At 41.8% G+C, this 23,866-nt stretch overlaps 1 long non-coding RNA gene across 1 annotated transcript; it reads right to left on the reverse strand.

The window, feature by feature from the left end:
• Positions 1-2,178: 2,178 nt before the first annotated feature.
• LOC117515069 lies at positions 2,179-22,495 on the reverse strand. Its single transcript, XR_004562028.1, has 4 exons — positions 22,485-22,495; positions 22,128-22,131; positions 16,931-16,935; positions 2,179-2,345 (listed from the first exon to the last, which is right to left on the reverse strand). It is a non-coding gene; the product is annotated as an uncharacterized LOC117515069 (long non-coding RNA).
• Positions 22,496-23,866: the final 1,371 nt, after the last annotated feature.

The raw sequence follows: 23,866 nt of genomic DNA on the forward strand, positions 1-23,866 counted from the left end.
GATAACGTATTTCATAGAACTGACTGGCAACTTCAGTGCAAAAATTCTGACAAACTGAGTTCAGAGTCCACTTAACAGTCTAAAAACAGCTCTTCAGAGACAGGGAATAATAGTGGCACTGGGAACCACAATCAAGAGCAGAATGACATGAAGCTACCACAGTATTAACACAGAAAGGGGAGGCAATTCTTACAATATCAGTCACTGAGATTATGGCCTGAAAATGCAGAACCAATTAAAGGTGTTCTTCCTAAACACTAACAACATAACACTGATCATACTCAGATAAACCAGGGGACCCATGGAGGAAATAATCAGGAACACTGAAAATGCGTAGCGAACAGAGTGGAGTGTGACCATCACACTCAATTATAATAATGTTAAACCCACAGAATAAACCAGGAGCTTGGCATGATTAATCAGGAGCCAGAAAATACGTATCTACGTGAAGGTGAAGCTCACATTCTATTACAATGAAGTTAAACCCATGGAATTAATCAGGCACACAGCAAGACAAAGAGAACACGGTTCTTAATATGACCCCTAAAATGACACTGGAACGAACACCACCAGGCAAGGAAGCAAGATCAAAGAACTGATGACAGTGAGTGCAATAATTGAAAGCCACGTGAGGAAATGTCAGCTAATAATGCTGTGGGCAGGTTAGAGGTAAATGTACCTAAAACCCAGAACTCACATACTCATGGTGCAGAGCAGTGAGAACAAACTAACAATGTATGGGGATGAGGGACACGGATGTGAGGAAATACCGGAAAAATGACTGTCTGAAAAAGAAAAACCAAACGCTTCAGTGTCAAACAGTCCCCCAAAGTGCCGTGTACACAGACCCATGACAGTCATGAAGTGGAAAATTACAACCCCAATTTCTACTAACACACCCCCATACCATCACAGATGCTGGCTTTTGAACTTTGCACTGGTAACAATCTGGATGGTCTTTTTCCTCTTTTGTCTGGAGCACACAACATCCATGATTTCCAAAAATAATTTAAAATGTGGACTCATCAGACCACAGCACACTTTTCCACTTTGCATCTGTCCATTTCAAATGAGCTCGGGCCCAGAGAAGGCGGCGGCGTTTCTGGATGTTGTTGATGTATAGCTTTCGCTTTGCGTGGTAGAGTTTTAATTTGCACTTGTAGATGTAGCAACAAACTGACAATGGTTTTCTGAAGTGTTCCTGAGCCCACACGGTAAGATCCTTTACACAATGATGTCGGTTTTTAATGCAGTGTCGCCTGAGGGATCGAAGGTCATGAGCATTCAGTGTTGGTTTTCGGCCGTGCTGCTTACGGGTAGAAAGTTCTCAAGATTCTCTGAATCTTCTAGTTATATTATTGACTGTAGATGATGGAATCCCTAAAGTCCTTGCAATTGAACATTGAGAAACATTTTTCTTAAACTGTTGGACTATTTTTTTCACGCAGTTGTTCACAATGTGGTGATCCTCGCCCCATCTTTGCTTGTGAACGTCTGAGCCTTTTGGGGATGCTCCTTTTATATCTAATCATGACACTCACCTGTTTCCAAACAGGTGTTCTTTGAGCATTCATCAACTTTCCCAGTCTTTTGTTGCCCCGTCACAACTTTTTTGAAATGTGTTGCAAGCATCCATTTTAAATTGAGCAAATATTTGCACAAAACAGTAAAGTTTATCAGTTTGAACATCAGATATCTTGTCTTTGTGGTGTATCCAATTGAATATAGGTTGAAGAGGATTTGCAAATCATTGTATTCTGTTTTTATTTACATTTTACACAACGTCCCATCTTCACTGGGATTGGGGTTGTGAATAAATTAATTAAAAATAACAGTAAAACTGCAACAGGCAATAAAACAAATAAAAGATAAAGTAAAATAAAGAGTAAAAAGTCGCAAGAAATAGAGATGCAATCACTCATTTAGGAAACAGCAGAGAAAAGAAATAGGTTTTAAAAGAGGCTTTAAAAGTCTCTAGGGACAGGGATTATCTAATATTGAAGAGGAGACCAATCCAGAGCCTGGGGGCAGCCACTGCAAAGGTTCTGTCACCTCTAGACCTCCAGCAACAGTTGGTCAGAAGACATTAAGGCTCTGGTTGGGGTGTAATGATAAAGAAGCTCTGAAAGATACACTGGGGCCAGGCCATTGAGGGCTTTAAAAACAATTAAAAAGTTTAAAATCAACACGGTAATGGATCAGAAGCCAGTGAAGAGTAGCCAAAACCAGTGTGATGTGGTGGGACTTTTTCTTTCCTGAAAGAAGACGAGCAGCAGCATTCTGAATAAGCTGAAGGCGGTTTAATGAGGTCTGATCCAAGCCAACGTACAGAGAGTTACAATAATCTAGTATATTTGTGACGAAGGCGTGCATGACCTTCTCAAGATCAGTCAGAGAGAAATATGGGTTGGACTTGACTTGGAGACAGAGTTGGAAGAAATTTTTTTTAACAACAGCACTGATCTGCTTATCAAATTTAAAATGGTTGTCAAAAATCACCCCAAGCTTCCTCACACTGAACTGAATGTTGGAACCCAGGGTGTCCTACAGCTGATACTCAATTGGCTCATAAAGCAAATGAATGTTGTTGTCAGGATTTTCTCTGTGGCCTGCTTTTTCACACCAGATAGAGGTCAGAGGAGAGGCTGCAAATGCAAATTACAGCATGAGATCTGGCTTTTAGATGGAGGTGGCTCGGGGAAGCAAACACCCTGCTGCCTTCTAATGACTCTACCAATCATCAAAAGTCTCTTTTGGACATTTATTTGAAGGTCTGAGTGTTTGCTTTGGTTAAATATCACTCTTTTGCTGAACAACATTGAAATTCTGTGTGATGACTTACTTTTTGTAGTTTTCCTTAATTCTATTTGGTATTTTTACAAAAATCTGCTTTCTTGTAACCAGCCCCCAAATCTTATTTCACAGAAGGATGCCCAACATAATGTCTTGAAAATAATGCTGCATACGAAACTGTACACTCTATCTTCGACATAAAGAGGTTTCATGTAACATCAGCAATTTGTTATAAACTGCATATGTACAGTAAATATTAAGAATTGTAACTTTTTACCCTCAAACCAATCATCTATGCCTGTCAATACACAGACATAGTGTTCAGCAGGCACATTTGTTAACTGAGCAGTTATGTTTGAGAAAAACTACAAAATTAAATCAAATGCACTTTTTTGTGCGCATATGTATGTATGTATGTATGTATGTGTGTGTGTGTGTGTGTCTGTGCGTGTGTTTAATTATTGGCAAAAGAAAGTTGCTGTTTCGATCAGTCTTTTCATCAAAGTTCCCAATGAAGCTTCTGCTCACTACCATTTTTACCCGAGGTCATCAAATATGGCCATCGGTATCGCAAAGGCTTTGCGTCCGTCTGTCTGTGCTCAGCATAAATCCAGTCCTATTACTGCCTGTCTTCAAATTCACAGGGAACATTCTTGGGACAGAGACCTTGGGCAAGTTCAAAGATGGCTAACCTTGACCTATTTTAAGAGGTTAAAAAGTCATTCTATTTCAGATTTTTATGTTATGAGTAATGCAGATCTGTTTTTTCTTTCTATGTGGGATGGGGGTAACAGCCAATAAGAGTAGAGAGACACTGTGACCTCACTCACCGGTCTCTCTTTAAAGCTCCAAAACTGCTTTGTTTATGTGTAAATATAAGATGTTTCTCATCTATTATGTAAAACCTAGTGAGACATAAACACTTCTAAAACTGAAAAAGCTGGTTTTGGAACCTGATAAGACACATTGGGGAGGACTATTGTTCCAGTCGTCTTTCCCAACATGTCTTGGTCAACCAAGTTAAAAACAGTTTGCCTGGAAGCCTATTTCGCAAATAAATCACATACCACTTGGAACATAATTTTGAAAGAACATGTCTTTTATGCAAAGCCACCAAGATAACTGAAACTTTGGGGAATGATCCTACACAGACTGAAGTTTATGTCCAGCAAATTTCAAGAAATTTGCATGACCTTTGTAGGCTTTATTAGAATTTGTATGGGTTCTGGGGTTTTTTTTTTAGGTAGCCCTGTACTATATAGCGCATGCTGTATCTGTCTTTCTACTGGACATGTCTAAGCTTGTTTCAGGAAATAGCCTTGTCATCACATGCATGACATAAATTAGAACCACTATTGATTAAAGATACATGTAGTTTGAATTGTTCTTGTTCTGGTAGTGTGGTGGCCACCAAGGTGACTGCTAATTGTGTTTTGATTGTTTTGAAATCTTGCCATCACAACTATTTATTTAAGATTATTTACAATCGTAATGAGACTTCTAGATTTTCTGCCGCAGTGCTGATGGACTTGTGGAAATATTGCGGGACAGATTATGACTCATACCTCAACAGTGTCATGTATGGTATGAATCAGTTGTGCTCTATGTCTAATCGATGTTGACCACTGCACACAGTGACATATTGCTTCTGGCATCACACTGAAATAACTTTACACTCACTTTGGCCACATACTGATTTCACATGCTGTGGCATTACAGGCTAAGAAGTATATTTTGCCAGGTGAGTGTGTCATTTGTGAGATGGAGAAGAAAATGACAGAGTTTTGCACAGGCATCGCACGCAAGTTTTAAAATATAACAAGGCTGAATGTGCAGGATATTTTCAGTTTTGAGGAAGTCAATCAGTAAAAGCTTATACTTAGCTGCAGTAATAAGGACATCCTCCAATTCCCAGCTCAGTAGACAATGACTAAACCTGATCTCCCATTGCAGATTTTTACACCCAATTGTGTACTTTTTTTGGTGCAACAATCGGATACACAATCGGGGCATGAAAACATATGTAATCTTTGGTAGTAGCAGCATTGTAGAATGCTGCAACCAATCAGGAAAGTTTTGAACATGTAAAAAAAAAAACTGTCATACTGGGACACGTCATGAACCCCAAAACTGAATAAGTGGATGCAGTTTGTGCAGATAGGGGGAGTGATAGGCATCTCTTAATTTAATGTTACGGTTTACTATGGCTTTTATTTCATTAGTGCATCTTAAAATAATTTCTGCTTGAGTGTAAATTTGGTTGATCAGTTGATGTCAGGTTACAATTAACGGGTAAAATTAAAATACAATGCAGATTGGTTTCTTTGAGCAGAAAAGGCAGTGATCATGCACAGTAGCTCTGTGCAGTGGAGTAAGGCCAGATGAGCACCAGCACCACAATAAGGCACACAGAGGCTCCATGTCCAGGTGCACAGCACACACCATGCACACATTTTATTCTTACAGGTGGCTTTGTTTTTTTATTTCACACGGCCTTGTTATTATTGAGTTGGTGCCTCTTGAAATAAATAATTTCTGCTCGAATGTGGATTTAGCTCAGTTATTCTGATATCAGGCTACAGCGCAAACTAAAATTAAAATACAATGCAGATTGTGTTATTTGTGAAGCGAGTGTTGGGCGATTTGTTGCAGCAGGGAGAAAATAAGCAGATCGAGCAGTGGATTGAAGCAGTCAGTCAATGTGTGTGCATTGTGGTGTGTTCAATGGCTCATCTTGCCCCAGGTTACACCTGAATGCCTGGTAGATCATGGTTTGATTAGTGCTGCACTAGCACCTAGCCCTTGCTGATACTTCTGTTGAGCTGATGGGATATTTCAGACTTGGTATGAAAATTCATTTCTGCAGATATTGTACTGAACCACATCATTTAAATGCAAACTTCCCATTCACAGATACAAGCAGCATCATCTCCATCATCTTTACAATGGTACTGTGGATGGAATGATAAATAGGGTCAAGGGGCACTATCAAGTGTTATTTTTGACATATAATTTTGAAGACTTATCATGTGAATGGGCATGGTGGTGTGACTAGTGTATTGGCATCCCAAACTGTCGGCCTCCAGTTAAAAACCAAATTGTCTGTGTACATATGGAGTTATATCAGGAATGGCATATGGCATAAAACGGGGACCAAATTAACATACGGATCCATGCCAGCAACTCTGTTTGGCAACTATGAGCAAAATGAGAGTAGCCAAAAGAAATCATTATCATTACTACTGTGCCATCAGCAAAGATCTTAATTAAATTCATGAAATGTGATTTGAGTGAGCAAATATAAAATAGCACTTTTTCTCTCAGATCATTGGTCTGGCTGCTGCCAATGAACTAGCAAATGTTCATATCAATGAGGTTGGTCCAACAATATGTGTCTCCAAGAGCCATTCAGCTGACTCATTTCTTCATGCTTATTAAATCCCACCCACTTTTCACGGATCAAATCAAACCAGTTCCTGTTAAAAGTCATGCTATTCTCGTGAAAATCCCACAAATCAGAGAAGATAAAATCAATTAAATCTGTTGCTGCATGACTTCTTTTTTCTAATTTGAAATTTATGCAGCGACATTTTCAGAAGATGGAGGCCAAAAAAAAAAAGAATGTCAGCCAATGCACTGGCACATAAAATATTAACCAGCTGACAATAATATATCTGCTGTTTTCATCCTCATCTGTAAGTAAACAACAAAGTGCCCGAGTCCTGTCACCTATCATCATACTTCAGTGTGATGGCTCAGTGGGGAGAAACTGTCAGTCTAACTGATAGAAACTGATGAAACTGGAGCTCAATGTAAATTTTGTATGAGGTTTTGGGGAAGGCTTTCAAAACAAATTTGGTTTTATGTGAATATATGCAGTGTGCTCATATGAAAACCCTGGTTTTGGACGCATCAAAATAAAATGATGAAGCTCTTTTCATGGTCATGGTCACCGTCACGGCCAAGACACTGTTATTACTGTCACTGGAATTACTTTTGTGAATAAAGATGATTCAGTATTTCAAAAACCCTCCCCGTGCTGAGATGAGGTTGCTTTTGTGTTAAGTTTAATAGCTTTTTCACCTCACAGTGACTGATGACTCTGTGTGGATTTGGCACATTAATTACAGTGAAAAAACAATGCAGGAATTCTGGGGTCAGTTCTGCTTTCTGCTACAAAGGTTTTCAATGATAACATACTGTGCAGTAATGCTTCTAGACAGCAGGCGGTAAAGACGGCAGTGACTGTAATTTAATGGCAGTCAAACTGGAAATTAGCAGGTTTTATCTATTTTGCAGCGTGTTTTAAATGCAGATTAGCACACCAAAAAAGATCAGGCCTTGAAATGAAAGGTAAGTAAAATGCAATACATTCTACTTTAAAAGCACACAATTCAGTTTCAGTATGTAAAAGTAAATAAAGTTTAGTTGTACAGTACCTGGGCAGCACAGTGGCTTGGTGGTTAGCACTTTTGCCTCACAGTAAGAAGGTCATGGGATCAATTCCCACCTGTGGCCTTTCTGTGTGGAGTTTGCATGTTCTCCCCGTGTTTGTGTAGGTTCCCTCCCGGTGCTCCGGCTTCCTCCCGCATCCAAAGTCATGCAGGTTAGGTTGCAAAGATTTTCTGGTGACAGATCTAAACGCCTCAGCCATGCACTGGATTAGGTAGAAGCTAGTAATGATACTTTTGATTAATGTTATTGTATTTACAAGTGACTCAGCTCTTTTCAATGACTCTTTTGTATGAATGAATGGAACTGAGTACTACTAAGTACTACTAAGTTCTTCTTATCAGCATGCTCGGGGATAGGCAGGGGATGGACAGCAAGAAAGACAAAAATAATGTTTATCATGTGGCATTTCCTCCATCTGGACATAAAGAGATGCTACAGCTGAGTACCTTATGGTTTGTACATATGCAGACTCTCAGTGTTGGAGAACTTGGGAACCCACTCATTGTCATAAGTGACTGATTTGGAATGATGGCATTTAATGTAGCGGACCCTCTACTAACATGCTTATGGGTTCTGCTCTGTGCTCACATGCACACACATGTATGTTCCTCAACTCCTTCATCTGATAGACAGACACAGGAACATAAGGTGTGTTTGAATGCAGGTATACGGGTTGACGGGTATACAGTAGGGTCCTTGGATGCTTGATCAATCAATGAAAGGTAACAGAGGACTGAAACATACCCTACATGCTCTACCCACCACAATGAAAATGTACCAGTGCCAAGGACCAAGATGGCGAGGCACAAACAGGTCACAAATGCAGACTCGTAGGCTGAGGAGCTGGAGTAATTAAAAAAAGGCTTTATATTATCATCAGTCAGGGGTTCGGTACACAGTTAGACAGTCAGTGATGCGGAGGTTACAGACAGGTGTAAGGCAGAGGTGTGGTCCAAAAACAAGCAAGGTTCAAAATCATGGAGAGACTAAGTACAATGGGGCAGAGACAAAAGCATAATCCTACAAACAGATCAAGGTCAAAACACGGTAAGGCAAAAACAGGACTATGACAAGAAGGCTGGAACAAAGATGCAAGGAACAACAAACTCGCAGAGAGACACAAGATACACAAGGCATAAATACACAGCGAGCAATCAGGGCGTGATGTGGAACAGGTGTGGAGACTGTTCAGGAAGAGGGCGTGGTCAGACAAGATGAGGGAAGACAGGAGACAAGTGGGTTCAGTGGCAGTTGGGGCGTGACTGACAGGAGCAGAGGCTAAAGAAGTTGTGAGAGCAACAAAACCCTACACAGTGCAGCAGATACATAAATGTTTTGTAAAAGCAGGGCGGCCACCTAAATTTTCAATAGGCAGCCAGGTAGGGGTCATTTGAAGAATTACACAGGGGTCAAAATTTAAAAATGCTCCAGTCATATTGAAAACTATACCACATGATTTGTCTGATCATAAAGATTCCAAAAAGGTATAGTTTGGACTATCTATGACTGTATTCTCTGGAGTTATGGGGTAAAAATAGCCAAAATTGTGACAAAGGTCAATTTCAATTTCTACAGAGGTCAAAAGTTAAAGCTGCTCCAAAAACTAAAGGCTGAGTCAGAAACTAGAATGGAACTCAACACATGGCAAAAGAATGACAAACAGAAATTCATAGGTCGGGGCCAGACAGTGGAATAAAGAGAGGGGACATGGACACATATAGGAGACAAACCACAACATAAGCCCAGACACGGGGAAGATCATGACAACTAGTAAATATACATTTTTCTCTAACAGTGTTTCATAACTATGTATGACTCATACTCAACTATGTATGAATCATATGACTCCTATGTGACTCAATTTGAAGTCATTCATCTGCTCCCCTCCACAGCATGTCTTTTTCCTGGTTCTCTCCCTCAGCCCCAACCAGTCCCAGCAGAAGACTGCCCCTCCCTGAGCCTGGTTCTGCTGGAGGTTTCTTCCTGTTAAAAGGGAGTTTTTCCTTCCCACTGTTGCCAAGTGCTTGTTCACAGGGGGTCGTTTTGACCGTTGGAGTTTTTCCGTAATTATTGTATGGTCTTGCCTTATAATATAAAGCGCCTTGGGGCAACTGTTTGTTGTGATTTGGCGCTATATAAATAAAATTGATTTGATTTGATTTGATTTTGATTCATACCAATCAATCACAAATATTTTGTTGACCAATATACACAATGTATTTTTACAGGGAATCCCTGGCAACGAATTGCAGTAAATTCACATTAAGAAATATGCAGGAATTTTACTGTAAAGTTAACACAATGCAGGACTGTATTTATACAGTGGCCTACTGTGATTTTTGCAGTAAAATTCCATAATTTATTTATTGCAGGTTTACTGTGTGTATATATAGAGTAAAAGCATTATGAAATTATAAAAGTCAAACCTAAAGTATAAGATGTTTTTCAGACCATATTTTCCTTGCCTTGTACCTTGTTTGACCTTTGACTTAACTACTCCAAAATATAATCACATTGTGATATATATCTAAAAGTAATATTCTTATCAAGTTTGAAGAAAATTTGTACAGCCATTTTTTTTATTTCTGTTGTCCAAAGACACACACACACACCAGTGAAAACAATATCCTGCTCACCGCCTTGCAGCCAGGCAGGGTAATTGACAATTGTATATTTACAAGAGTGAGTTATTAAAAAGAGATTTATCAATATACTTCACTTGGACCAACTGAATTGAAAGCTTTCAAAAAGAAAGATGTTGGCCGAATTTATGGAGAACTCATTGAACTCACTGAAGGCTTTGTTTTTTTTCAGCATATCAGAGATGTCAGCAGGATAGGCCAAGTCGTTAGTGCTCTTGGTTTCAGCATAGAAGGTTCCCAGTTCAAACCCTAACCCCTGCTGCATTTTTCCATGTAATGTGGAGTTGCGTCAGGAAGGGCATCTCGTGTAAAACCTGTGCCAATTCAACATGCAGAGCCACCTCGGATCTGCTGTGGCGACTGTGAGCACAAACAAGGAAGCAGCCGAAGGGACTTGCTAATGATGTCAACAGGATATACCAAAAAATAAAAGATATAAAGAACACAGCGTAGCTGGATGAAGTTGAAGTGTTTGCTGTCATGTCTCTGAACTCATCCACATTTATTTATTTTGTCTTGACAAAGTACTTCCACTGGCATTCATCTCACCTCCAGTCCGACTAATTTTTATTCATCGCATTTGGATTTGGCACAGGTTTTATGCCAGATGCCTTTACTGATGCAGATCCACAAAGACAATGAATACATGTTGAGAATGCATGCTTTTTTGTTTGTTTGTTTGTTTACTGTGAGAATACATATGAAGCAACAGGACATATACGCTCACATTTCTTTGATGTTAAGTTTAGCAGAACAGGCAGCATTGGCTTCCTACACCATGGATTTAAAATCATTCATGAGCTCCTTTGCAGTCGGTGAACTTTGAACATATTGGCTTTTCATAAATGTCCGCTTGACGCCGAAGAGTGCACGTGGACTCATTAATCCTCAACAAAGACTGATCCCTCTATTCAGACATTCATAGCTAAGAGTTCCTTATGAACAGATTATCAATGACAAAAGCAAAAAAAAAAAAATTGCTTTAACTTTTCTTTATACCTTTTAAAGTGGATACAGTTTTACAGAAATTTCACGATCCTTAATCCCCCTAATTGTTCCTGGAAATAATTATAATAAATCAGATTCAGGTGTTGTGTTTCACACTGAGAAGAACATCAAGAACTTTGTGCTTCACATCTCATAAGCATTTTATAGCTCAGACGTCTGTACCATGCCAACCGCACCGACAGCTTCAGTGTTACGGTGCTACAAATTAAAACCAGAGAAAGAGTGAGGCAGAGGCCTTCCAAGACCAAAAGATGAAATATAACTCGCTCTGGCATTAGCGCAAAAAATATTTAAGAGCAACATTAGGCTGCAGATGTGTAAGCCAAAGGATTTTGTTATGTCTCACTGATGTCAGATCTAAAACACCTAGAGGTCTGACTCAGATGCTGATTCATGGCTCACTGATTTGTTCACCGACTGTGGTCTCACAAGAGGGAAGACAAATGTTACGCCTGATAAATTTACCTTTTATTTAAGGTTTGACAATAAGGCAAACAGAAGCACACACACATGCATGCACGCACACACGAACAGCAGATTTAAGTTAGAATTGGAATGTTTAGGCATTTTCAGCTGAACTGCTGATGAAGAAAAATTTTCCAAATGTTACTTTTTAAAATTTAAAATTCTATAATGCATAAACCCTTTGCACAGAAAAGTATTTATTTACTGTTCATGAAGGATACCTGCTGCTAAAGATATATACAGTGAGGAAAATAAGTATTTGAACACCCTGCGATTTTGCAAGTTCTCCCACTTAGAAATCATGGAGGGGTCTGAAATTTTCATCTTAGCTGCATGTCCACTGTGAGAGACATAATCTAAAAAAAAAAAAAAAAAAAAATCCGGAAATCACAATGTATGATTTTTTAATAATTTATTTGTATGTTACTGCTGCAAATAAGTATTTCAACACCTGTGAAAATCAATGTTAATATTTGGTACAGTAGCCTTTGTTTGCAATTACAGAGGTCAAACATTTCCTGTAGTTTTTCACCAGGTTTGCAAACACTGCAGCAGGGATTTTGGTCCACTCATCCACACAGATCTTCTAGGTTTGGAGTTTCAGCTCCCTCCAAAGATTTTCTATTGAGTTCAGGTCTGTAGACTGGCCAGGCCAGTCCAGGACCTTGAAATGCTTCTTACGGAGCCCCTCCTTAGTTGCTCTGGCTGTGTGTTTGGGGTCATTGTCATGCTGAAAGACCCAGCCATGACCCATCTTCAATGCTCTTACTGAGGGAAGGAGGTTGTTTGCCAAAATCTCACAATACATGACCCCATCCATCCTCCCTTCAATACAGTGCAGTCGTCCTGTCCCCTTTGCAGAAGACCACCCCCAGAGTATGATGTTTCCACCCCCATGCTTCACGGTTGGGACGGTTTTCTTGGGGTTGTTCTCATCCTCTAAACATGGTAAGTGGAGTTGATTCCAAAAAACTCTATTCTGGTCTCATCTGACCACATGACCTTCTCCCATGCCTCCTCTGGATCATCCAGATGGTCACTGGTGAACTTCAAATGGGCCTGGACATGTGCTGGCTTGAGCAGGGGGACCTTGCTGCCCTGCAGGATTTTAAACCATGACAGCATCATGTGTTACTAATGTAATCTTTGTGACTGTGGTCCCAGCTCTCTTCAGGTCATTGACCAGGTCCTCCTGTGTAGTTGTGAGCTTTCTCAGAATCATCCTTACCCCACAAAGTGAGATTTTGCATGGAATCCCAGACTGAGGGAGATTGACAGTCATCTTGTGTTTCTTCCACTTTCTAATAAATAATCATAACAGTTGTTATCTTCTACCAAACTGCTTGCCTGTTGTCCTGTAGTCCATCCCAGCCTTGCGCAGGTCTACAGTTTTGTCCCTGGTGTCCTTAGACAGCTCTTTGGTCTTGGCTATGGTGGATAGGTTGGAGTGTGATTGATTGAGTGTGTGAACAGGTGTCTTTTATACAGGTAACAAGTTCAAACAGGTGCAATTAATACAGGTAAAGAGTGCAGAATAAGAGGGCATCTTAAAGAAAAATTAACAGGTCTGTGAGAGTCAGAATTCTTGCTGATTGGCAGGTGTTCAAATACTTATTTGCAGCAGTAACATACAAATAAATTATTTATTTAAAAAATCATACATTGTGATTTCCGGATTTTTTTTAGATTATGTCTCTCACAGTGGACATGCACCTAAGATGAAAATTTCAGACCCCTCCATGGTTTCTAAGTGGGAGAACTTGCAAAATCGCAGGGTGTTCAAATACTTATTTTCCTCACTGTATATATAAGATATATTATCTTAAATTTTTAGCAGTACTCAATCTACTAGGGTTACAACTCCATTATTATTATTCATTCATTCATTCATGCATGCCACTTATCCAGATCCGTGTCATGGTGGCAGCAGACTAAGCAGCTCATGTCACACTTCCCTATCCACAGTCAAGTCCTCCAACTCTTCCTTGGGGATCCTGAGGTACTCCTAAGACAGCTGGAAGACATAATATCACCAGTATATCCTGGGTCTTCCTCAGGGCTTCCTCCCAGTTGGATGTGCCTAAAGGACCTCCCTATGTAGTTGACCTGGGGCAACATGACAAATTGCCTGAACCAAAATGCCTGAGTGAACGTGGTGTGCGTGTGTGACCCCCATCTATCCTTCCTGATCAGCCTACAACATCCTACTCAAAGCCAAAAGACAACTTCTTTCAGGAAGGGCTGACCACAAAAACAACATGAAGACAGCCAAGAACGAAATACAAGTGGCGACAGCAATAACCATGAAGTGATGAGAAGTGAGAAACCAAGGAGACGGGACCCCAACCATACAACATACCAGGACAAACAACCACACATGAACCAGCAGTGACAGCAACAGTCTGTTGTCTTGTTAGTGAGCATCCATACCCTAATCTAGGACACCAGAGTCTTGATCAGCTTGAGAACACCCAAAACCAAATTGTGGTGATGGCCACAAACACCGAACCATCCACACACAGAGACCCAGATCACAGCTAAATATCCGATCACTACTATGGCTGGTGTGTTGGGCCAAGACAAAAGTACAGAACCTTAACATATGACGTGGACCACTCTGGCATGCCAGGAACCATACAGTTGCTGCAGCACGCAACAGATGGAAATGGGTCTAAGATGCAGGGCCCCAGTAGACGCAAGGAGAAAAGGGACAGTAGAAGGGCATAAGGACAAGGAAGGGCATCCACCAGAGCCACCGGGGCAGCCCGACGAACAACCAGGAGAATGCCCCACGCAGGCCAAAATGCACCCCCCACCGCTCCCCCATGGAGGCACAGGGAGCAGCCCCACACACCAGAGGGAGCGCACAGGGCGCAGGTGCAGGCCCACAAAAGGGGGCGCCCCAGAGTCACGCCACCCGGGCCAAGGCCCACAAAGGGAAGAGCGAGAGCAGCGGCAGGGACGATGGGCCAAGGAGCCAACATGACCAAAACCAAAACCTGGGCAGGGACCACTGAACCCAACCAGGGCAGGATCCAGCTCCCCAGACAGAGCGGGACCAAAACCCCTGAGCCAGGAAGCACACAACACTCCCCCATCACCTGAGACTCCCCCAACACAGCCAGCAGAACTCCCCCAAGACCCCACTCCAGCCCCTCATCCACCCCCGGGCCCCACCCCAAACACAGCCAGCTTGCCCTCAGCCGAGACGGACGCACTTTTCTCTTCTCCCTCCCTCCTTATCTTTCCTGCTTCTGTGGCGTGTTGTCTGTGAGGCTGCAGCTTTGCTTTTCTGGAAAACAACAAAAATGGATCTGTTAAAGTGGTCTCTGAACGCAATTGACACTATTTTTTCTACAAGACATTCGGGGGCGGAGGACCCGACCTGTCCTGCCGGGACGCATGTGATGGGTTACGTGATGGACTCGTGGAGGAGATGGCAGGTCATGTGCCTTTACATGCTTTCTGTGGAGGACGTCGAAGATGTGTACATATTCGGCTTGGTGGTGACCGGCTTTCTGCTGTGTGGAGCGGGCACTGCGCTGGTTTACCGGAAAATCAAGAAAGTGGAAGCAGCTTTGATTGGTCCTTCCAGGCTGCCCTACATGATTGATTCGACTGTCGGACAAGGCCGTTGACGGCGCCAAACAGGCTGCCTCCGGAGTGTTCTGATAAACTGGACCTTTTCAAATCTCGGTTATCGTCCTGCGTCCTTGTTTTGTCTGTGTGATTATTGTTTTTCTGTGCTGATGGGGATTTTTTCCTCATTGCTGCTGTGTAACGCAGCGGCTATGAGGGGTTTTTTTTCCTCCTTTTCCCTCGTGTTTTGCTTTTCAATATATGTTTATGTACCGGGCTGGTCTATGTGTTGTGTGTTGTGTGTGTGTTGTTTGTTATGGGTCAGTGTTGGTTTGCTCAGCCCTGCTGTTGACCAAGGCAGGGATGTACATCTGGAGCTGGTCCCCGGGCGCCTAATGGTGACCTCTGCTCCTACTGGCAATTAGGATGGGTTAAATGCAGTAGACACATTTCATTGTGCAAGGAACATGTTCTTCTGTGCATATGACAATAAAATTCCTTTGAATCCTTGAATCAAAGCCCAAGATCAGGAGACCACCCAAGCGAGAGCAGGACAACACCCCATCCCACAGATATCATGGCCCCCATCCCCCCAGCAGCCGTCCACCCCCCCCCCCCCCCCCCCCCCGGTGCCATCACATGCACCCCTCCGTAACACCCACCCCTCCAATGGGCAGCGGCACCCTGGGCCCCACAAGCCCCAACTTTTCACCGTGTTCCTGAGTGAAAACCAGATACCCAACAGAGGAACCTAATTTCCACTGCTTGTATCTGCAATCTTATTCTCTCAGTCCATACCGTAGAGCAGGGGTCTTCACCTCCAGCCCTTCAGGACCGGTGTCCTGCACCTTTTAGATGTGTCCTTGGCCCAATACACCTGAATCAAATGGCTGAATTACCTCCTCATTATGCAGCCAAGTTCTCCAGAGTGCTGCTAATGACTTCATTAATTGACTCAGGTGTGTTGAAGAAGGGACACATCTAAACGTTGCAGGACACTGGCCCTCAAGGACTGGAGTTGAAGACCCCTGCCACTGAGTGTATATATACTGAACAAATCCTGCATGACGTCACCCATAGGTTTTCTATAGAGACCCGAAACAACTGATATGGGCGCCACCATGTTGGTAGCAGCTGCCACAGTGATTCACAATGAACTCATTAATGAATAAAGGGGTGGAACCCCATTTGTTCTGTGTGTGACAAAAGCAGCCTGAACATGCCCCTCTCTTTGAATCTGATCACCTAAGCCAGGGGTGCCCAAGTTTGGTCCTCGAGATATACCTTCTTGACACTCTTAGTTGTCTCCCAGGAAGGTAAATGTCAAGTACTGAACTTGGGCACCCCTGACCTAAGCTAACAGGCTAACCTCAGGTCAGGTGTTTATTAATCATAGCTTTGGGAACTGTGTGGTGGTTCTCCTAACTTTAGTGAGAACATTAAAAGTTATGAGCCGCTTATTTTCTCAATCAGCATGCATTCAGTAGACCGAACAGATGAAGCTACCACTAGTTGCTAAAAGTGCTAATTCCATTAGCATACAACTTAAAATCTGACAAGAATTTCACTCAGTGTGAATATTGCAGCAGAGATGCCTTAGATGATCCATTAGGACATTTCACCAAACAACAAGCCAACTTATTTCAGGTGTTTGGAATAAAATACTCCAAATGACAGACACAAACTCCACATAGTGAGTGGCCACATTGAGCGGCCTCTGAGGTACAGTCACGATGAGAGGAGGAAACACTTGTCTCAGCTGCTGTCAATCAAGGTGGCCATGCCCACAAATATACAGAACTTTATGGCTTAAAACATTTTAACCTAAGAAGTTCGAAAATAATTCACCCATGTACAGTTGTCATGGAGGAGGAAACTATCTATAGAGACCAAAACCTTTTTTTTTTCTACCAGGCTGTAAATGTTAATTTCTGTTCTAAAGTTGGCATTTTAACATGGGCTTCTGTGGGAATATGCTCTGTTTTTACCCAGCCTCAAGCAGTCAGTCAAGGAACTACAACTTATTGTATGGCAGGCTTTCATCTGAGACCATTAATGTTTAGGGAAGATTATGACCTCGTGGTTAAGCCTTGGGCTTGAGATCAGAGAATCCTCAGTTCAAATCCCTGCCTGACCAGAAAATCACTAAGTGCCCTTGGGCAAGGTCCTTAATCCCCTAGTTACTTCTGGTGTTTTCACATTCATTGGGGTGAATGTGAGGAATTATTGTAAAGTGCTTTGAGCATCTGATGCAGATGGAAAAGGGCTATATAAATGCAGTCCATTTACCGTTTACCACTTGGTCATTACCCAAAGTTCAAGACCATAGGCGAGGACAGAAATGTAAATTGCCTGCTAATTTGAGATTCTCACCTTATTATTATTGTTGTTGTAATATAAAGTGTTTCAAAAAAGAATAAAATAACAGAAATAGAAATTGAATTTAAAAATAAGATCTTGATTAAAATGATAATGATCATAAAACATTAATGACAAAAAAAAAATCCATGGACTCACAGCATAAAATTCAGAGGGTTCCTTAAACTGTAAAGAAGTGTCTTTAAAAGAGATCTGAATAATGACATTTAGCTTTATTACTTTTTCTGATTAGGCGAGTCAATAAAGAGTTTGCTCAGTGACCACCAATGTTTAATTAAGGTTGTGAGATGGACAATAGTGTTCTGCATTTCTGAGACATTTCTTGTGCACATATGGAGTGAATTGCTGTTCTATAAAATGGTGCAAGGCCACAATCTGCTTTAAACATGATTTAAAGGATCATACCATCAATCTCAAATATTAATGTAAGAGTAAGAAATGCGCAAAAATAAAAAATACTACAAAAAAGTAGCTTACACAACAACACTCTTAAATTACATTAGCTCACACTTTTTATGTTATTAGCCAAGCAACTGCGCCCCCTGTGGTATGAAAGAGAATAAGCATTTAAGTCATTGTTCTATCTCTCATTTTCACCGGTGCCAACTGTACCAAAATTCTGACAAGAATATGCAAGTTACCCCATCCACAGGCAGACAAACTGAGGCAATCACTTACATGTATCCTCTTTCCCTGAGGGAGTGAAAGTTTGAAAAATCTTCTGAAATTCTGGGTATTATTTTCTAAAAGGCTAAATAAAAAGAGTGAGTGCTCAAGGCTTTTATTCCCAGAGATCTAGTTCTGCTACTCATTGATTTTTCAAAAATGCAATGGCTGCCTCTGTCAGAAACAAAAATCCTCCATTGATGATTTAAAGTGCAAATGTTTTCTGTGAGGTCTTCAAAAAAAAAAAAAGGAAACGCAAAGCTCAAAAATGCTTTGAAGGACTATTTTTGCTTGCACTTAAGGCTTTTAGCCCAGAACGCTCTCACAGGACACTTCCATAAGATCCATAGTATACTGTGGAGATCACATCTGTAAGTTTCTCTGCAGTCACAACAAGACCTACAGACCTCAGTCCTTCCAGGATAGAAATCTGAATGCAGTTCCTTTTAGGAGAGATAATGTTCTCTTCAACATGCTCACCCACTGAACTCTCACACTCTGTATGAAGCATCAAAAAACATCAGGCTGTCTAATATGACAGGGCTCATATGAATAATCAGTTGTCAAAATGGCTGATTAGCTTTCTGTCTGTTGGCTAAATGCTTGAATATGGTTCATCTGTGTACTTGTGGATGAGCTCGGGTGACATTCTTATGTATTTGGTTGTACTCTTTCAGAGATTTGAAACCTTCGTGTGTCCACTGTATGGTGGAGCCACAGGTCAGTTCTGGGACCATAAGCTGCTGCCGCATGTTGTGGCATCCACCACACCATGAAATCGGGTCCACACCACTCAGGCAGACAACTGGTCCATCCCCACCTCTTGAAAGTAGCCATTTATCTGCTACAACCAAGTGAAACATGGTTGCCCCTTGGTGTTCTACAGCCACTGAGAACACTGATGCACTTGTTTGCAGGATCCTGCACAGAGAAACATGTCTCATTCTTCTCATTCTCATGATACCCAAGGATCCTGCAAAGAGAGTGGCTACTAAAGATATTCATTCATTGCCTTGTAGGTCACTGGACCCATACAGTAAGACGGGAACCACTAAGACTCAAAAGACGTAGACCTTAGTTCTCTTGTGTCTCCACTCCCCTCACCCTGGCTTCCTCCCTGCCACCTCGAAGGCAGCACGGTTTTTGCTGCTGCAGCCTTCAACTCCCCAAGCTGGGCGGCGTGGGCCCCTCCTGCTGCAGCCTTCACCCACTTTACCTCAATTTTGATGATGGGCTGCTTCAAGTTTAGTGCACATAAACAATGTCAAATGTATATGTGTTGTCTTTAATTCTGATGTGTGCCTTTATTACGGTAAATAAGTAATAATTGTGGATAAATTGGTGTATCTTGTCTGAGGTAACTGGAGTGTAAATGTAATTTCGTTGTTGTTGCACTTGTGTAATGACAGTGACAATAAATATCATCTCATCTCATATGACTTTAGCCACAGATGGCAAGAAAAAAAGGTCAGGATGTGTTGAGCTTTGTTTTTGTTATTTTTCACAGTCAGTGCAGAGATCCGTGTCTACAGAAGGTGTGGTGTGGTGCAGACTGTGCAGCCAATCATCCCCAGATTCTGTAGTGTGAAGCGGATGAGAATCTATGGGATAACAGTCCATCACAGGTCACCTCCCCAGCCAAGCCCTCTACCCACTGTCTTGTCCAAGGACACAGACAGGTTGCACGACCAGGAATCAAACCCAGGTCTACAGATTGGATATAACAAAGCACATGTTTCAGTAGCACAATCACGAATCCATTTCTTTAATAAAATGAGCAAAATAAAATACAGTGCATAATGATTCTTGGTGGAAATGCCATTTACATAATACATATACAGAAAAACAGGGGATATAATCCTGGCAAAGTTCTTGTCTCTGAAAATGTCCTTGATTAGACAAGGAGTAATGATGTGCAGTTTAATTGACAATCAGCAGAAGAGCCATTAAATGTGATTGCACATGGTTGTTTGGAAGCTATTCAGCTGCATTCAACAGTCCTTGTGTGTGTGTGTGTGTGTGTGTGTGTGTGTGTGTGTGTGTGTGTGTGTGTGTGTGTGTGTGTGTGTGTGTGTGTGTGTGTGTGTGTGTGTGTGTGTGTGTGTGTGTGTGTGTGTGTGTGTTAAGATATGAGTGGGGCACACAGGACATGAGATGACCTCTGACCTCAGCATGTGCAAAACCACTGAATGACCCCACTACCTCCATGAAAGCGGCTCACACACACAGACACCAGCTGAGCACTGATACCTCAGTTCTGAATGAAGGGAAAAAAGGATTCAAACACACGGCATTCTTACAAGTCTGGTGGTCCTGACAACCAAAACAAAGAGCCAAAGATCAAGAGAATTTTGGGAGCAGGATGAGAAAATTACTTATCATGGAAAGGGGGAGGAGTATACAGAGGACCTTAAATGACATTCTGCATTTGTTCTGCCAGCTCATTACTGGATTACTTCAAAATGATGTCCTTGGTAGTCGGCCTAAAATCATGCAGTAAAAAGCAGGCTGCTCTCGTGTAAAAGCTTTTGTTATTCCAACCTTTTTCTTGCTTCTTGGGTTTGGCTACACAAGAATGAGCTGTCAAATCACCTAAGAATGAATCCCCAACTCAAGCATCAAGATTTGTAAAACCAACAATATAATTTTAACAGCGCAAAGACAAAACAAGGAACAATGGTCTTCTATGAAAAGGTAACTGAACAACATTTAAAAGCCTGAGAGGGAAGTCTGGAGTCCTGTGATGGAGCTGTTGCCCCCGCGGCCCAACCCTGGATAAGCGGTTGAAGATGAGTGATGAGTTAAAATCCTGTAAATAAGTACCTTTGGCTGCTCCCTTGTTTTCACTCAGGGTCACTACAGCAGATCTGAGGTGGATCAGCATGTTGATTTGGCACAAAATTTATGCCGGATACCCTTCCTGACACAACTCCACATTACATGGAGAAATGTGGAAAAAGTGGGGTTTGAACCAGGAAGCTTCTGCACTGAAACCACTTGCACAGACCACTTGGCCACCACCCCTGCAACATTTAAAAGCCTGACAATTGTGAAAAATTAAAAAAACTACAATAAATATTTTTGTGTGTATTTCAAAGTAAGCAGCTGTTGTTACATCCGCCAACCAGGGCTTAATTTGAGGGGGAGCAAGCCGGAGCGCTCCGGAACCTCGGACGCGCGCTCCGGAACCTCTGACGTTGGCTCCGCCAGCTATTTATCCCTTTGTCTACGGCAATGGCGCCCACGCCATATTTTCCATATGCATATTTTTTTTACCGTAACTCCGCCATAGATTGTCCAATCCGAATGATTCAAAGTGCAATGTAAAGCTAACACCAAGGGCTTTCCAATGATATATGGTGTACTACGGTAAACATAGCCTGTGATGTCATAACGCAGAGGAAAAACACAGAAGTTTCACACTAGTGCGCCGCTGATTCTCATTACCGTAAATTCTCATGTAAGCCCTCAATCTGAAAAATTTCAACACTGACAGCAAGCCAAGAATGAAATGATGAAACGTTTGTGAGCACTGGTTCCCCTCAAGGATGTATCCTTAGTCCCATCCTTTTTACTCTGTACACTTACGACTGTGTGGCTTCCCATGACAGCAATCACATATGCTGATGACACAACTATCATTGGCTTGATCAGTGCAAATGATGATTCTCGTTACAGAGCTGAGGTACAGAAAGTTGTGGATTGGAGCAAAGAAAATAATTTGCTCCTGAACACTTCCAAAACTTGCGAACTTGTTGTTGACTTCGGTCGAAATAACAGCCATTCAACTCTCATTATTGAGGACTCAAAAGTCGAAATTGTGGAAGAATGTAAATTTCTGGGGCTGACGTTGTCCAATGATCTCAGTTGGAACAAAAACACCACAAATATTGTTAAAAAGGCTCGTCAGCGTCTCTTCTTCCTGAGGAAACTTAGAGAATTCACCATCAACTCTAAAATCCTTGTGAATTTTTATCGGTGCACGATTGAAAGTCTTCCTGTTAGCTCATCACAGTCTGGTTTGGAAACGTTACTGCCAAAGACAAGAGAGCGTTATATAAGGTGGTCTGCTCAGCCAAAAAAATTGTGAACTGTGACCTGCCGGTGCTGGAGGCTCTGTACAAAAGCAGACTCTCAAACCGAGCTTCTCAGATCATAAATGATCCTTCTGGCCATCCTGGAAGAGTCATGTTTGAGTTTCTTCCCTCTGGAAGAAGGTACCGCACCATTAGGTGTAAGACGTCTTGGTATGCTAGGAGCTTTTTCCCACAAGCTGTGATTAGCCTGAATAGTGCACCTTAAGTCTACAGCACCTTATTTTATTTTATTTGATCTTAACTTTTTTAACTTGATCTCTGTATCTTGTATTTCACAGTGTTAGTGTTATGTTAATGTGTCTTTATGTGATCATTTGTTTCATGTCTGTCTAATGTCGTTTTTCTTGTGTGGGATGCACTGAGCTTTTTGCACAACCATTTCCTATGTTTTTTTTTTAACTACAAATGGAAATAAACTAATCTTGATCTTGATCTTGAAGAACCCGTGGTTTCCAACAGTATGCTATATGTTGCATAGTACCATATCACCCCAATAGAGCGCTTCGCTCTCAGACTGTAGGCTTACATGTAGTTCCTAGGGTTTGTAAGAGTAGAATGGGAGGCAGAGCCTTCAGATTTCAGGCTCCTCTCCTGTGGAACCAGCTCCCAATTCGGATCAGGGAGACAGATACCCTCTCTACTTTTAAGATTAGGCTTAAAACTTTCCTTTTTGCTAAAGCTTATAGTTAGGGCTGGATCGGGTGACCCTGAACCATCCCTTAGTTATGCTGCTATAGACTTAGACTGTTGGGGGGTTCCCATAATGCATTGAGTGTTTCTTTCTCTTTTTGCTCTGTATGCACCACTCTGCATTTAATCATTAGTGATTGATCTCTGCTCCCCTCCACAGCATGTCTTTTTCCCGGTTCTCTCCCTCAGCCCCAACCAGTCCCAGCAGAAGACTGCCCCTCCCTGAGCCTGGTTCTGCTGGAGGTTTCTTCCTGTTAAAAGGGAGTTTTTCCTTCCCACTGTTGCCAAGTGCTTGCTCACAGGGGGTCGTTTTGACCGTTGGGGTTTTTCCGTAATTATTGTATGGCTTTGCCTTACAATATAAAGCGCCTTGGGGCAACTGTTTGTTGTGATTTGGCGCTATATAAATAAAATTGATTTGATTTGATTTGATATATTACGGTAAAGTGCATTCGGTTCGGTGGCTCTTGAAACGAGGGAAAAGTATGAAAAAGAGCGCAAAAGTGACAGAAAAGTACAGAGACAGACAGCAAACATAAATGTAGTAATTTTTGAGGAAAAGGCAGGGTGTTAATGTCATTTGTGAAGGCGTGTGTGAGAGTTTGTGTGGGTGTGCAGTCACACCCGTCGCCCTAGGGGGCAGTGCCCGCCCACTGATATTCTTGGGACGCCCCGGCCCGCCCACTGATATTCTTGGGCCCGCCCCGGCCCGCCCACCCAAGCCAGATCACAGTCACAGATCTCAAATAAATAAATAGATAAATAAAATCCTAATTTCATTTTATTTACTTGCTTTGGGTTAAAACGGCCAGTGTTGCATAATCACTAAGACATTAAATATATTAAAACCGTGTGAGTTTGTTGGAAAGTTTGTCTACGTATGTAATCACGTCAGTGTTGCCCAGCAACAATCAGTTACCGCGTTTATGGGGGGAAACGAAGTGTGAGTTTTTGCCAACAGACAGCAGCTAGTTTTTGTGCTTTCCTAAATATGGATATACGTAACTGGTTTAAAACCCCAACATCGGTAACTTCGGATAAACCAACACATGATGTCGTTGGCAAAGAAAACCCTGGACCCATTTCTACCTC

The sequence above is a fragment of the Thalassophryne amazonica genome, chromosome 8 (assembly GCF_902500255.1).
Source record: "Thalassophryne amazonica chromosome 8, fThaAma1.1, whole genome shotgun sequence".
NCBI lineage: Eukaryota > Metazoa > Chordata > Actinopteri > Batrachoidiformes > Batrachoididae > Thalassophryne > Thalassophryne amazonica.